The sequence below is a fragment of the Adiantum capillus-veneris genome, chromosome 11 (genome assembly GCF_014529385.1).
Source record: "Adiantum capillus-veneris isolate H3 chromosome 11, ASM1452938v2, whole genome shotgun sequence".
NCBI classification, from domain to species: domain Eukaryota; kingdom Viridiplantae; phylum Streptophyta; class Polypodiopsida; order Polypodiales; family Pteridaceae; genus Adiantum; species Adiantum capillus-veneris.
Window position 1 is genome coordinate 93417671 of NC_140941.1, and position 12733 is coordinate 93430403.

At 43.6% G+C, this 12733-nt stretch overlaps 1 pseudogene; it reads left to right on the top strand.

The window, feature by feature from the left end:
* Positions 1-250: 250 nt before the first annotated feature.
* LOC147447661 (protein ANTAGONIST OF LIKE HETEROCHROMATIN PROTEIN 1-like) lies at positions 251-1630 on the top strand (annotated as a pseudogene).
* The last annotated feature ends 11103 nt before the right edge of the window (positions 1631-12733 follow it).

The window sequence follows — 12733 nt, forward strand, 5'->3', positions numbered from 1 at the left end:
TCCTCTCATTACTATTTGGAAAGCCAAGACTAGTTAAATGTTGTTTAGGAGGAGTGGTAAAGCTACCTGACGTGTCTAAGGATGACATGCTTCTCAAGCTGTATATACTGCCCATTCTAAAAGCGAGTTACCGATCTGGCAAGCACATTGGCATACGTGTGATGAGGATGAGTATGGGCTATTGTCAATTCATGCAAACCTCCAGAGTGAGGCCTTGACAAAAAAGCGGGATGGTGCAGATTGCCTTGAACAGCAGAGTTTGAAGTCTCACTGACAACTGTAGCTAGCCCGTTTAACAGGGCGTTCAGGGAAAGGGGAGCACACTTTTCAGCAGGGTCGAAAGAAGTACGAGCAATTACACATGGCGAGAAAGGGTCGCTTCGAAAGAGGCGTACGGTGCATCCAGATCGCCCTCACGCACATGAGAACAAAAAAAGCAAGAATTCTTAATTGGCAGCGCAGATGGAGGCGCCAATAAGCCACGCTAATTTCCTGGCGGAGACGCCGCCCTGCAGCCGTCCATAGTACAGTCCAGTCCCTCCTCTCTATGCCTCTTTGCCTGTGCAAACCCACACTGCAAACTTGATCGTCACTGCAAACATCCTGCGAGATGCTGTGCGAGGGCGACAATACACACCTCATTTAATTAAGCTGCACCTACTATACTTGAGTTTAATTAAGCTGCAAGTTCGAGACACAAGATACACGCTAAGCAAACTAGTCATTTGGTGAAATTACACAGAGCTCTCCAAGCTAGCAAACAATATTGTTTTCAGAATCAGCAACTGCATGCAGTGGCAGGTCCAGTTCAATGAATCCCTTGATTGTGGTCTACTGGATTATTGGAGAGATGGCAAGCGTAGGTTCCGATGCTGCTTCAAGTGCCGCAGGACAAGTGTTGTTTTTTGTGCTTGTCATCTTGTCATCGCCGGCTATCTTCCACGAACACCTCGATGCATTAGCTGGCATTCGCGAATGGTGGATCTTCCCGCATCAGCATGCTTTTTGGTCCCAAGTTCAAAGGCAAGTTTGGCTTCGCGAGGAGGATTACATGGACGGCCTCTTCATGAAAAGGTACCGCATGTCTGAGCCAGTCTTTCAAATTTTTTTACAAGCTATTGTGCCTTTTCTTCCGTCGACCGATAGAGACAATTTTGTACGTCCTCCGATTGATCCCGAACAAGCTCTAAGCTTTCAGGCTTGCCCACAACGTTTCCACCAGTCATATTAGTGACACATTTGGTGTCGGTGAATCCACTGTATGCAAGTATTGCTTGCCATTACATCCACAATATATCGTTGTTACGTTCGGTGAACGTCTTGATCATATTATAGCTGATTCTCGGCCGTCACTATGTTGCCAAATGTATGTGGCGCTATAGATGGCACTCACATAAGGCTAGCTAGGAGACCAAGGCGGCATAACACTCCGGCACAATATTGGTGTAGACGCCATTTCCACTCCATTTTGTTGCAAGTAGTGTGTGATGCACGTAAGAAGTTGTGGGATGTGTGTGTGAGCGTGCTTGGCGGCACTAACTATGCTACACACTGGTAGAGCTCTGCTTTGTACAGGTGCATGCGGTCCCACCAAGTACTCCCTACTCCAGTAATTACGCTGCAGCGATTATGCATTCAACCATACCTCCTCGCAGACAAAGGCTATGGTTCTTCATCTATGATGATCACGCCTTTTGCAGAGGGTAACGCTTCTACTCAGGGACCCTGGGATGAATTTAATCGACAAATTTCTAGAGGATGAGTTACAATAGAAAATATCTTTGGCATCATGAAGAATAGGTGGCGAATTTTGCAAAATATGCCCGTGGAGCTTAGGCGAGCTCCGTCGTATTTCATTGCCTGTTGTGTGTTACATAATTTTCTGGCAGAGCATGGTGTGCATGCAATGGATAGAGAAAATGAAACCGGCCTGTTCAATCCAAAAAGGGCGGTAGACTTTACTTCAAACCTTGATTTAGATTTCACCCATTATTAGTCGTCTATTATACATGCGCTATAGTGACACAAGAGAGGGGAATGGGATACAGATGCTAGAATGCACCTGTATGAGAAGACCAACACTAGATTGGCCCCTAACTTAGGCACCCCTTTTGGTATTTCTTTATTGTTTAAAAGAGGGAATAAACACTGTGGTTCTTTCCAAGTTGCCCCGCACAACCTTGGCTGAATTTTGATTGTTCTTGCCTGATTTCGGCATCATAACTATACTAGAACCCTTCACGATCAGTATTCCACACATTAAATGACTTTCCCGACACATACGGACACTTTGCAAAACCTGGCGAGAATCTGCAGCATGCTGAATTCTCTGTTCTTAGCCCTTAAAATGCGCCAGATCACCTGTACAGCAGTCCCCTTCCATCCCCGAACCTCCTGGGGGAATTAGGGTTCGTTTAGGGCCAAAACCCTAAACCTGCAAAAATACACAACAGGCTGTAATTTACTGTTTCGGGCTCCGTTTCGCGTGCCGATCGCATCCTTAGCAAGTCCTCGAGCTCCCTCACCTGTAGGGATACCTGCCCTTTGAATCGGACGAGATTTCTGGCGTGAAACCTCTCCGAATTCACGTGTACCTGCGGGGGATTAGCCGCTAGCTAATCCAGTACCTGTGCAAGAGGCTCTTGCCTCGGTAATCGCGCATGAATCCACACAACTGTACATTGGTCAAATGAAAATCCCACTAGTGGGGCATGACATACTGCCATAGGGGAGAGAGAGGGCAGTGTGTAGCGTGCAGGGCATCACTCTTGGCACCGCACTGTACATAGGAGGGAAAGCAAGCACTCCATAGCTCTTAACCTGTGACAAAATCTGAAAATGAGCCTCTCCCAGCTTAAAATTCAGCGCCCCCTTCTCTTGCATGAGGAAAGTGCACCCGAAGGTTCCACTTGGCACATTTATAAGCATTTTCCCGTTTCGGGGTTGCCACCTAAAAATCTCCTAACCGGTTGCCCAGTTGACTTCACGGCAGAGTAAGAAAATGTTCCCCTTGTCATTCCGGAGGTAATGACACAAACACATTTTCAGGTCCCAAAATAGCAGTTCCCTAAATTTTAGGAGATGCTGCCATTGTATCTTTCTAGGTCATCCGACGCTCTTTGTACACTGTGGCCACATCCAGAACTGAAATGTAGCCTTTGTAGCAAAGGATTCCACTTTGGCTAGTCAATGACCCCACTTGGCTAACCATAGTCCTTGTCCAACTTTAGTGCTCTCTTGCCCTCAGGCCTGGACTCCCTCTGGACAGTTCCACACTAGCTATGCAATGCAGGGCAGTTAGATTTCCCGAGGGGTGTTTCCAAAAAGTGAAAGTAAATAGATAATAAGAAAGAAATCAACAAAAAGGATAGATAGTAGTCACACGCTGGTGACATACCCCCCTCTTGAAATCTCAAATGTCCTCATTTGCATCTATGTCGTGCATGCTTACAGTCAACACTGATGCATTCAACACCTGTCGACACATGTAGGACACATACATGCTCATTGTCAATCGTGGTGTATTCAACACCTCGCCGACACATGTATTGCCTGCGTGTGAACCACCCTGTCCCAATGACATAGTGGTAGCTTTGCATTGTGCCATTGCTTTGAGTCACTAACTTTCCAATGACAAAATGGTAGCTGCACATTTTGCCACTGTCTTATAGTACACGTTGGATCCCGTAACACTTTCGAGCATACCCAAACCGACAGTTTAAGAATGCAGTTACACATGTACTCTTTAATAGAAGCAGTTACCGTATCCTTGACAATTTGACAAGAAATACTCACTTCTATAGCACTAACCAAACTTTTGGACATTCCATAAGATCAATTGCCAAACTGACAATCTATACAGCTCTAGCATTCATGTAACAGGTATTTCATTTGAGCTCATTTTAAATACCCTGTACATCATTTGTTTCAAAAGCCATTGTCACACTGACAATCCATATAGCTTTGAAACTCAAGGGGTCAAGGTAGGTTGCAAACCGAAGGCTTCAAGGTAAAGTGATAACACAGTTGGTGACTATGCAAGTTCACCTTCTTCCATCCACTTAGCATCCATTGGTGGATAGTTTCTGAACTTTACCAAGTAACGCCTAGCAACCTTGCCTTTCACTTTCCTTTCTTTGTGTGCCAAAATCTGTTCCGGGACCAAGATCTCATCAAGTTCCTCGACTTCCGGCTGATCTTCAGCTGGCATATCCTCTGGCACATCACCCACATAGGGTCTGAGAAGACTCACATGAAACGCATTATGAATCTTCCAATTGTCAGGCAATTTCAGCCTATATGCAACATCACTGATTATGTCGCACACTTGAAAAGGCCGATAGTAACGCATGCTGAGCTTTGGAAACAGTCTTTCCTTTCCCTTCATCTTCTTTAACCTTGCCTTTTCAAAGCGTAAAATCACCCAATCACCAAGTGAATATACTACTTCACGACGGTGACGATCAGCTGCTTTCTTTTGCTTTGCCTGAGTCTTTTCTAAGGCCACTTTGACCTTCTTGTACATTTCATCCATGTCCTGAACATACTTATCTTCTTCAAATATCTTGTCCTTTGTATGCAATATGGGAGGAACTTTCTTGCCACCTTCCACTATCTCAAAAGGTGCCTTGCCAGTTGATGAATGCACTGTATTATTGTATGCATACTCCACCAATGGCAAGTACTGCTCCCACTTTCCTTTATGCTCTGACACATAGCACTTCAGCAGATCTAGGACAGTAGAATTTGCCTCTTCTGACTGCCCATCTGTTTGAGGATGAAATGACGAAGAGAATTTGAGCGTTGTGCCCATATTCTCAAACAAGCCTCTCCAGAACAAACTTGTCATGCGTGGATCATGGTCGCTAACAATCGACTGTGGCATGCCATGATACTTGAAAATATTTCTCATAAACAAGCGTGCCATCTGATCTGGCTTTATCTTCTTGCTGACAGGAATAAATGAGCCTGTTTGTTGAATCTGCAAATAATGGTCCAAATACCATCGTCTTGACAAGGCATCAGCCACAACATTCGTCTTGCCTTCCACATGCACGATCTGAAAATGAAACATGGACAAGATATTTGCCCATCGCATATGCTTCTCAGATAACTTTGTCTGTGTCAAGAAGTATCGCAAGGTCTGATGGTCCGTTTGGACAACGAAATCTGCACCTAGCAGGTAGTGTTTCCAACTTAAGAGCGCATGAATCACAGCCAGTAACTCTTTCTCATAGATCTGCATGGTCATCTCTGGCCCTTGCAAAATTCTGCTCTCATAGGCTACTACCCTGCCATCTTGCATTAGCACTGCACCAATGCTACTACCACAGGCGTCACACTGGACCACAAATGACTTCCTAAGATCTGGCAACACAATGACTGGATCTGAAGTCATCTTTTCCTTTAAGAGATTAAAAGCTGAAATCTCTTTCTGTGTCCATCTAAAGGTGACTGCCTTCTTTTGAAGAGCATGTAAAGGTGAAGCAATCTCAACGAAATTTCGGATAAACCTCCTGTAATATAAGCATAGTCCCAAGAAGCTTCGGACATCATGCACCGTCTTCAAATCTGGCCATGACTTGATCGCTTCAACTTTTGCAGGATCCATTCTGATGCCATCCTTTGAGACAATGTGTCCCAGAAAGTGGATCTCTTTCAGAAAAAATTCACTTTTCTTTGCATTGATGAGCAACCTATTACTGCGTAGCTCTTCGAATACAATGGCCAAGTGATGCCTATGCTCCTCTTCATTCTTTGAGTAGACTATCATGTCATCAAAGAATGTACCAACAAACTGTTGGTGTGGACGGAAAATTTTGTCCATCATCCTATTGAACGTAGTAGGAGCATTTGTGAGACCAAAGGGCATCACTAAAAATTCGTAAAGGCCAAACATTGTTCTAAAAGCAGTCTTGTGCACATCCTCTGATCTAATGCGGATCTGATGGTACCCACTCTTTAGATCTATCCTGCTAAATATAGCTGTTCCTTCTAATTTGTCCATAATATCATCAATTCTAGGTATAGGGAACCTATTCTTGATGGTATTCTTGTTCAATGCACGGTAGTCTATGCACATACGCCATGAGCCATCCTTTTTCTGCACCAACAACACTGGAGAACAGAATGGAGATGAACTGGGCTGAATCATCCCCTTTTCTAACAGCTCCTGTACTTGGCCCATTATCTCTTTCTGCTGAGCCACACTAACCCTGTACGGAGGCTTATTTGGTGGGCAACTGCCTGACACCAAATCTATCGCATGGTCCTCGGGTCTCTCTGGCGGTAATTGAGACGGTAATGAATCAGAAAAACAGTCACTATACTGTTGTAAAAACATTGACCTTTCTTTATCTAGCACATATAAATTTGATTCATCACAATCTGACACTTCACGTGCAAAAACCAAGTACGCAGAAAGATGCTTTTTCATGACAGAAGTAATAGCAGAAGCTGATACAGTAGGAATAAACTCCCCTTTAAGCTTTACATCCAGAATGTGAGTCTTTCCCCTGCTCTGTACAGTGATCTTTTTGTTGTAGGCATCCATGATTCCCTGTACACGAAACAACCAAGGAATACCTAACAACACATCACATCCGTCCAGTGGCATGATGTAAAATTCTTCAGCATCTACATAGGACTGGATATGTAGGCGCAACTTTCCAATGATGGGTGTCACAGCCTCTGTATGGCCAGGACATGCCAAGCCTGCCTCTGATGTATACCCCATCTCTTCAGGTCTGATTCCCAACTTTGAAGCCAATTATGGGGAAATGAAGTTGGCTTTGGCACCTGGATCAAAGAAGATAAGCACTGTTTGATCCCTGACCTTTCCCCATGCTCTACAAAGCTCACTTGCATCTGAATTTGGCTTCTCGCCCACCATATCTGGCACTAGACCAGCCATGGGCTTCTTTTCTTTCTTGTCCTCCTTGTCTTCAGAATCAGCTGGCCTTTTCTTTGTAGGACAATTGTAAGCAATGTGGCCAGGCTGCTCACAGATGAAGCATTTGTTCTCTGACCTCAGGACCTTCTTTTGCTCTTCAGACTTGCGAGGAAAACGTCTTTTCCATTTCTTTGTTGGTCCCTTTTCCTTGCGTTGGCTGACTCCTGAGTCCCTTTAGGAGCCTCATTGGGAACGTGCTTCTTGGCTGAATTTTTCTTGCCTGATCCTGCCTTGACGCCAGTGTTAAATTCACAATCTTCTCCCTTGAGCAAACCATTGCCAGTGTTTGCTACCTCGATGAGCTGCGTCAAAGTAGTGACTTTGGTCTTCGTGCAGTACTTTCTCAATCCTTTAGGTAGGCCACAATAGTATTTTTCAATATGTTCTGTCAATGGCACAAACCTATAGGAGGTTACTGGAAGTAGAGATTTCCAAAACTTCCGATTGTAGTCATCCAGATTCTTGCAAGTGGTAGCATTAAGCCGGTGCCATTCTGTCATGACATCTGCTTCAAAGTCATCAGATAACCATGCTGCAGCAAAAATCTGCTTGAAGTAAATCCATGTGGACGGAGCTTACCCTTGAAGCAATAAAGTTGTCCACCATTGTCCCGCATTCCCTGTCAAGAAAGTGGCTGCCTTGCGGACCTTTGAAGCCTCTGTAAAGTTTCCCCCTACATAGGCCTTGTCAAACTGCTGGAGGAATGAGAGAGCCTTCTTCCTGTCATCAAACCCTGTAAAGGTCGTGAAAGACACACCTTTGCCACCTTCTTTGTACGGAGTTGGCCTCTCCAGCGGCGTTAAATTGTCATACGGAAGTGACTGAAACATGGGAACACTATTAGGGTTCATCTATGTTCCTTGGCCGCTATTAACTTGACCTGGAAATGCCATATTTGGCTGCTGATTTATAATTCCAGCCATACCAAAATTTGTGTGTGGCATCCCAAATTGGCCCTGAGTGCTCTGAAACCCTGGTAGCATGCCCGTGATACCATACATGGGGTTAGGCATCATCGTTTGAGCACCCCCAAACACTGTTCCTGGCGTGTAAAACTAATTTCCAGGTGCATGACCAGCCATGCTCTGGAATACCGATCCACCTCCAAAATAGCCAGGGTGTACTAAAGGTGGTGGGAAGACCCGTTGCACAGCCTGTAGGTTTCTTCCCTGCCCATTAGAACCAGCTATAGGCTTCTGAAAGGTGGCGGGCGGAACTGGTACAGCTTGAAAGACTGGCATCTCAGCCACTTGTTCTTGCACCTTAGGCATAGGTTGTGGAGACTGCATGTTCTCCGTCAAGTGTACAGGTGTTTCCATTGACTGTGCAGTATGAATCACCTGTGCTTGAGCCTTAACAGGCTTTTGAATACGATCCAGTGATCCAACTTGCTGAGACAGAACAGGAGGTTGCAGAAAGGCTAAAAACCTCGGGTTCTGCATTACTTGTGTGAACATAGCCACAGCAGTAGCCAACTGGGTCCTGAATATATTATCATTAGTCTGTGGTGGTCTTGAGGACTCACCCACTTCATGTGTCTGTTGACCCTCTGAAGAGGAAACCTCTTCAGTCACATCATCTGGTCTATCAGCCATAATTGCAATTCCCTGTGTCTTCAAGCCCAACCTGACCAAGGCTCACTTCTATGGGAAAAAGTGATTTAATCCCGTCGATGGAACCATGAAACCGGCCTGTTCAATCCAAAAAGGTCGGTAGACTTTACTTCAAACCTTGATTTAGCTTTCACCCATTATTAGTCGTCTATTATACCTGTGCTATAGTGACACAAGAGAGGGGAATGGGATACAGATGCTAGAATGCACCTGTATGAGAAGACCGACACCAGAATGGCCCCTAACTTAGGCGCCCCTTTCGGTATTTCTTTATTGTTTAAAAGAGGGAGTAAACGCCGTGGTTCTTTCCAAGCTGCCCCGCACAACCTTGGCTAAATTTTTACTGTTCTGGCCTGATTTCGGCAGCATAACTGTACTAGAACCCTTCACGGTCAGTATTCCCACACATTAAATGACTTTCCCGATGCATACGGGCGCTTTGCAAAACCTGGCGAGAATCTGCAGCACGCTGAATTCTCTGTTTTCAGCCCTGAAAATGCGCCAGATCAGCTATAGAGCGGTCCCCTTGCGTCCCCGAACCTCCTAGGGGTATTAGGGTCCGTTTAGGGCAAAAAACCTAAACCTACAAAAGTACACAGCAAGCTGTAATTTACTGTTTCGGGCTCCATTTTGCGTGCCAGTCGCATCCTTAGCAAGTCCTTGAGCTCCCGCACCTGTAGGGCTACTTGCCCTTTGAATCGGAAGAGATTTTTGGCGTGAAACCTCTCCGAATTCACGTGTACCTGCGGGGGATTAGCCACTAGCTAATCCAGTACCTATGCAAGAGGCTCTTGCCTCGGCAATCCGCGCATGAACCCACACAACTGTACATTGGTCAAATGAAAATCCCACTAGTGGGGCATAACATACTGCCATAGGGGAGAGAGAGGGCAATGTGTAGCGTACAGGGCATCACTCCTGGCACCGCACTGTACATAGGAGGGAAAGCAAGCACTCCATAGCTCTTAACCTGTGACAAAATCTGAAAATGAGCCTCTCCCAGCTTAAAATTCAGCGGCCCCTTCTCTTGCATGAGGAAAATGCACCAGAAGGTGCCACTTGGCACATTTATAAGCATTTTCCCGTTTCGGGGTTGCCGCCTAAAAATCTCCCAACCGGTTGCCCAGTTGACTTCACGGCAGAGTAAGAAAATGTTCCCCTTGTCATTCCGAAGGTAATGACACAAACACATTTTCAGGTCCAAAAATAGCAGTTCCCTAAATTTTAGGAGATGCTGCCATTGTATCTTTCTAGGTCATCCGACGCTCTTTGTACACTGTGGCCACATCCAGAACTGAAATGTAGCCTCTGTAGCAAAGGATTCCACTTTGGCTAGTCAATGACCCCACTTGGCTAACCATAGTCCTTGTCCAACTTTAGTGCTCTCTTGCCCTCAGGCCTGGACTCCCTCTGGACAGTTCCACACTAGCTATGCAATGCAGGGCAGTTAGATTTCCCGAGGGGTGTTTCCAAAAAGTGAAAGTAAATAGATAATAAGAAAGAAATCAACAAAAAGGATAGATAGTAGTCACACGCTGGTGACAGAAAACCAATTTGATCCCCATCGCAATATTATGCCCGCCCCAAGAAGTGCTAGGAGAGAGCGTATTCTAGGCCAAAGAATGCACAACATTCTAAATAGGGATTGGGTTGGTCGCTATCAATTAGCAAATCCCAATGCTAGAAGAGATTGACTAAAATGCCTGCTGTTTGGATATTTTAGGAATCATTCTTTCACTAAAGCACGTTGTCTAGTTCTTTCTAAGTCTCTGTGTTTAGCTCTAACTAAGTCTATCTTTGTAACTCTTAAGTGTTATTGGATGCACTCCATCTCTAACCACCTATCTCTAAAGCTAATTGTCTCCGTATAACTTGGCAACTATATCTCTAACTCTCTATCTCATGCACTCCATCTCTAACCACCTATCTCCAAAGCTAATTGTCTCCGTATAACTTGGCAACTATATCTCTAACTCTCTATCTCACAAACCCCCCCATCGCACTGACTCTGTATCTCACAAACTCTCCATCGCACTGACATTGTGAGTCTAGATTGCTAACTCTCTTTGTCGCTCACTGACTCTCTGTCACTCTAACTCTATATCTATAATTTACTATCTGTAAATCGCAATATCTCACTAACTCTATATCTATATCTCACTAACACTAACTTTATAACTCTTGCTATCTCACTAACATCAACATTGTAACGTTGGCTATTTCATCGACACTGCACCTTGCTTACTCACTAACACACTAACTCTCTATCTCACTCATTAACTATATACCTCTATCTCCCTAACACTGACATTGTAACTCGCGCTTTCTAACTGACATATCAACTTGCTAACAGTGTCTCTCACTTATGCACTAACGTACTAACTCACTATCGCACTAACTCTGTATTGATTGTCCAATGTGTTTGTAAATCACTCCCTTTATGTCGCTCTAACTCCATATCTCAGAGAAAGGTGAAATCGCACTAACTATGTATATCTCACTCATTAACTCTCTCTCTCTCTCTATATATATATTTCATAATACACTAACTCTATATCACAATATCTCTCCCCCATCAACTCTATATCTATATCTCACAAACACCAACATTGTAACGCCGGCTATTTAACCGACAATGCACCTTGCTTACTCACTAACGCACTAACTCTCTATCTCACTCATTAACTATATACCTCTATCTCGCTAACACTGACATTCTAACTCGCGCTATCTAACCGACACTGCAACTTGCTAACAATGTGTCTCACTTATGCACTAACGTACCAACTCACTATCGCACTAACTCTATATTGATTGTCAAATGTGTTTGTAAGTCACTGCCTTTATGTCGCTCTAACTCCATATCTCAGAGAAACGTGAAATTGCACTAACTATGTACCTCTAACTCATTAACTCTCTCTCTCTCTCTCTCTCTCTCTCTCTCTCTCTCTCTCTCTATATATATATATATATATATATATATATATATATATATATATATATATATATATATATATATATATATATATATATATATATAGAGAGAGAGAGAGAGAGGAGATCATAATACACTAACTGTATATCGCAATATCTCTCCCCCATCAACTCTATATCTATATCTTACAAACACCAACATTGTAACGCTGGCTATTTATCCAACACTGCACCTTGCTTACTCACTAATGCACTAACTCTCTATCTCACTCATTAACTATATACCTCTATCTCCCTAACACTGACATTCTAACTGCGCTATCTAACCGACATTACAAGTTGCTAGCAGTGTCTCTCACTTATGCACTAACATACTGACTCACTATCGCACTAACTCTATATTGATTGTCAAATGTGTCTATAAGTCGCTAAGTCGCTGCCTTTATGTCGCTCTAAATCCATATCTCAGAGAAAGGTGAAGTCGCACTAACTATGTACCTCTAACTCATTAACTTTCTCTCTATCTCTATCTATCTCTATCTATCTATCTATCTATCTATATATATATATATATCTCATAATACACTAACTGTATATCGCAATATCTCTCCCTCATCAACTCTATATCTATATCTCACAAACACCAACATTGTAACTCTGGCTATTTAACCGACATTGCAACTTGCTTACTAACACATTAACTATCTACCTCATTAACTATATACCTCTATCTCCCTATCAGTGACATTGTACTCGCGCTATCTAATCGACACTGCAACATGCTAACAGTGTCTTTCACTTATGCACTGCACTGACTCTAACTCCCATCTCTCTCTCTCTCTCTCTCTAACACTAGATTTCTAATTGTAACTGTAGCTCTCTCACTCATTAACAACGCAACACACTATCTTTCTGAGTATTGATTGCTAGCTCTGTTTGATGTCAAAAGATAGTTTATGTGAAACTCTTTACGTATAAAATCTCTGCCTAACCGTATTCAATTAAAGAAAAAGATATGGTGGATCTATACAAAGGCTATTCTAGTTTTTGGTCTGTACTTTGATTGGCTCCTCTACCCTAAGTGTAACTCGTTGTCGCACAAACTCTCTATCTCACAAACTCCCCAAGACACTAACCTCTATCACACTAACATTTTTTCTAAAAAGACGTTGGTATTGCTTTATTTTATTGCTTGATTACATCAAGAGATGACCTTACAAGATGCCGTCTAATA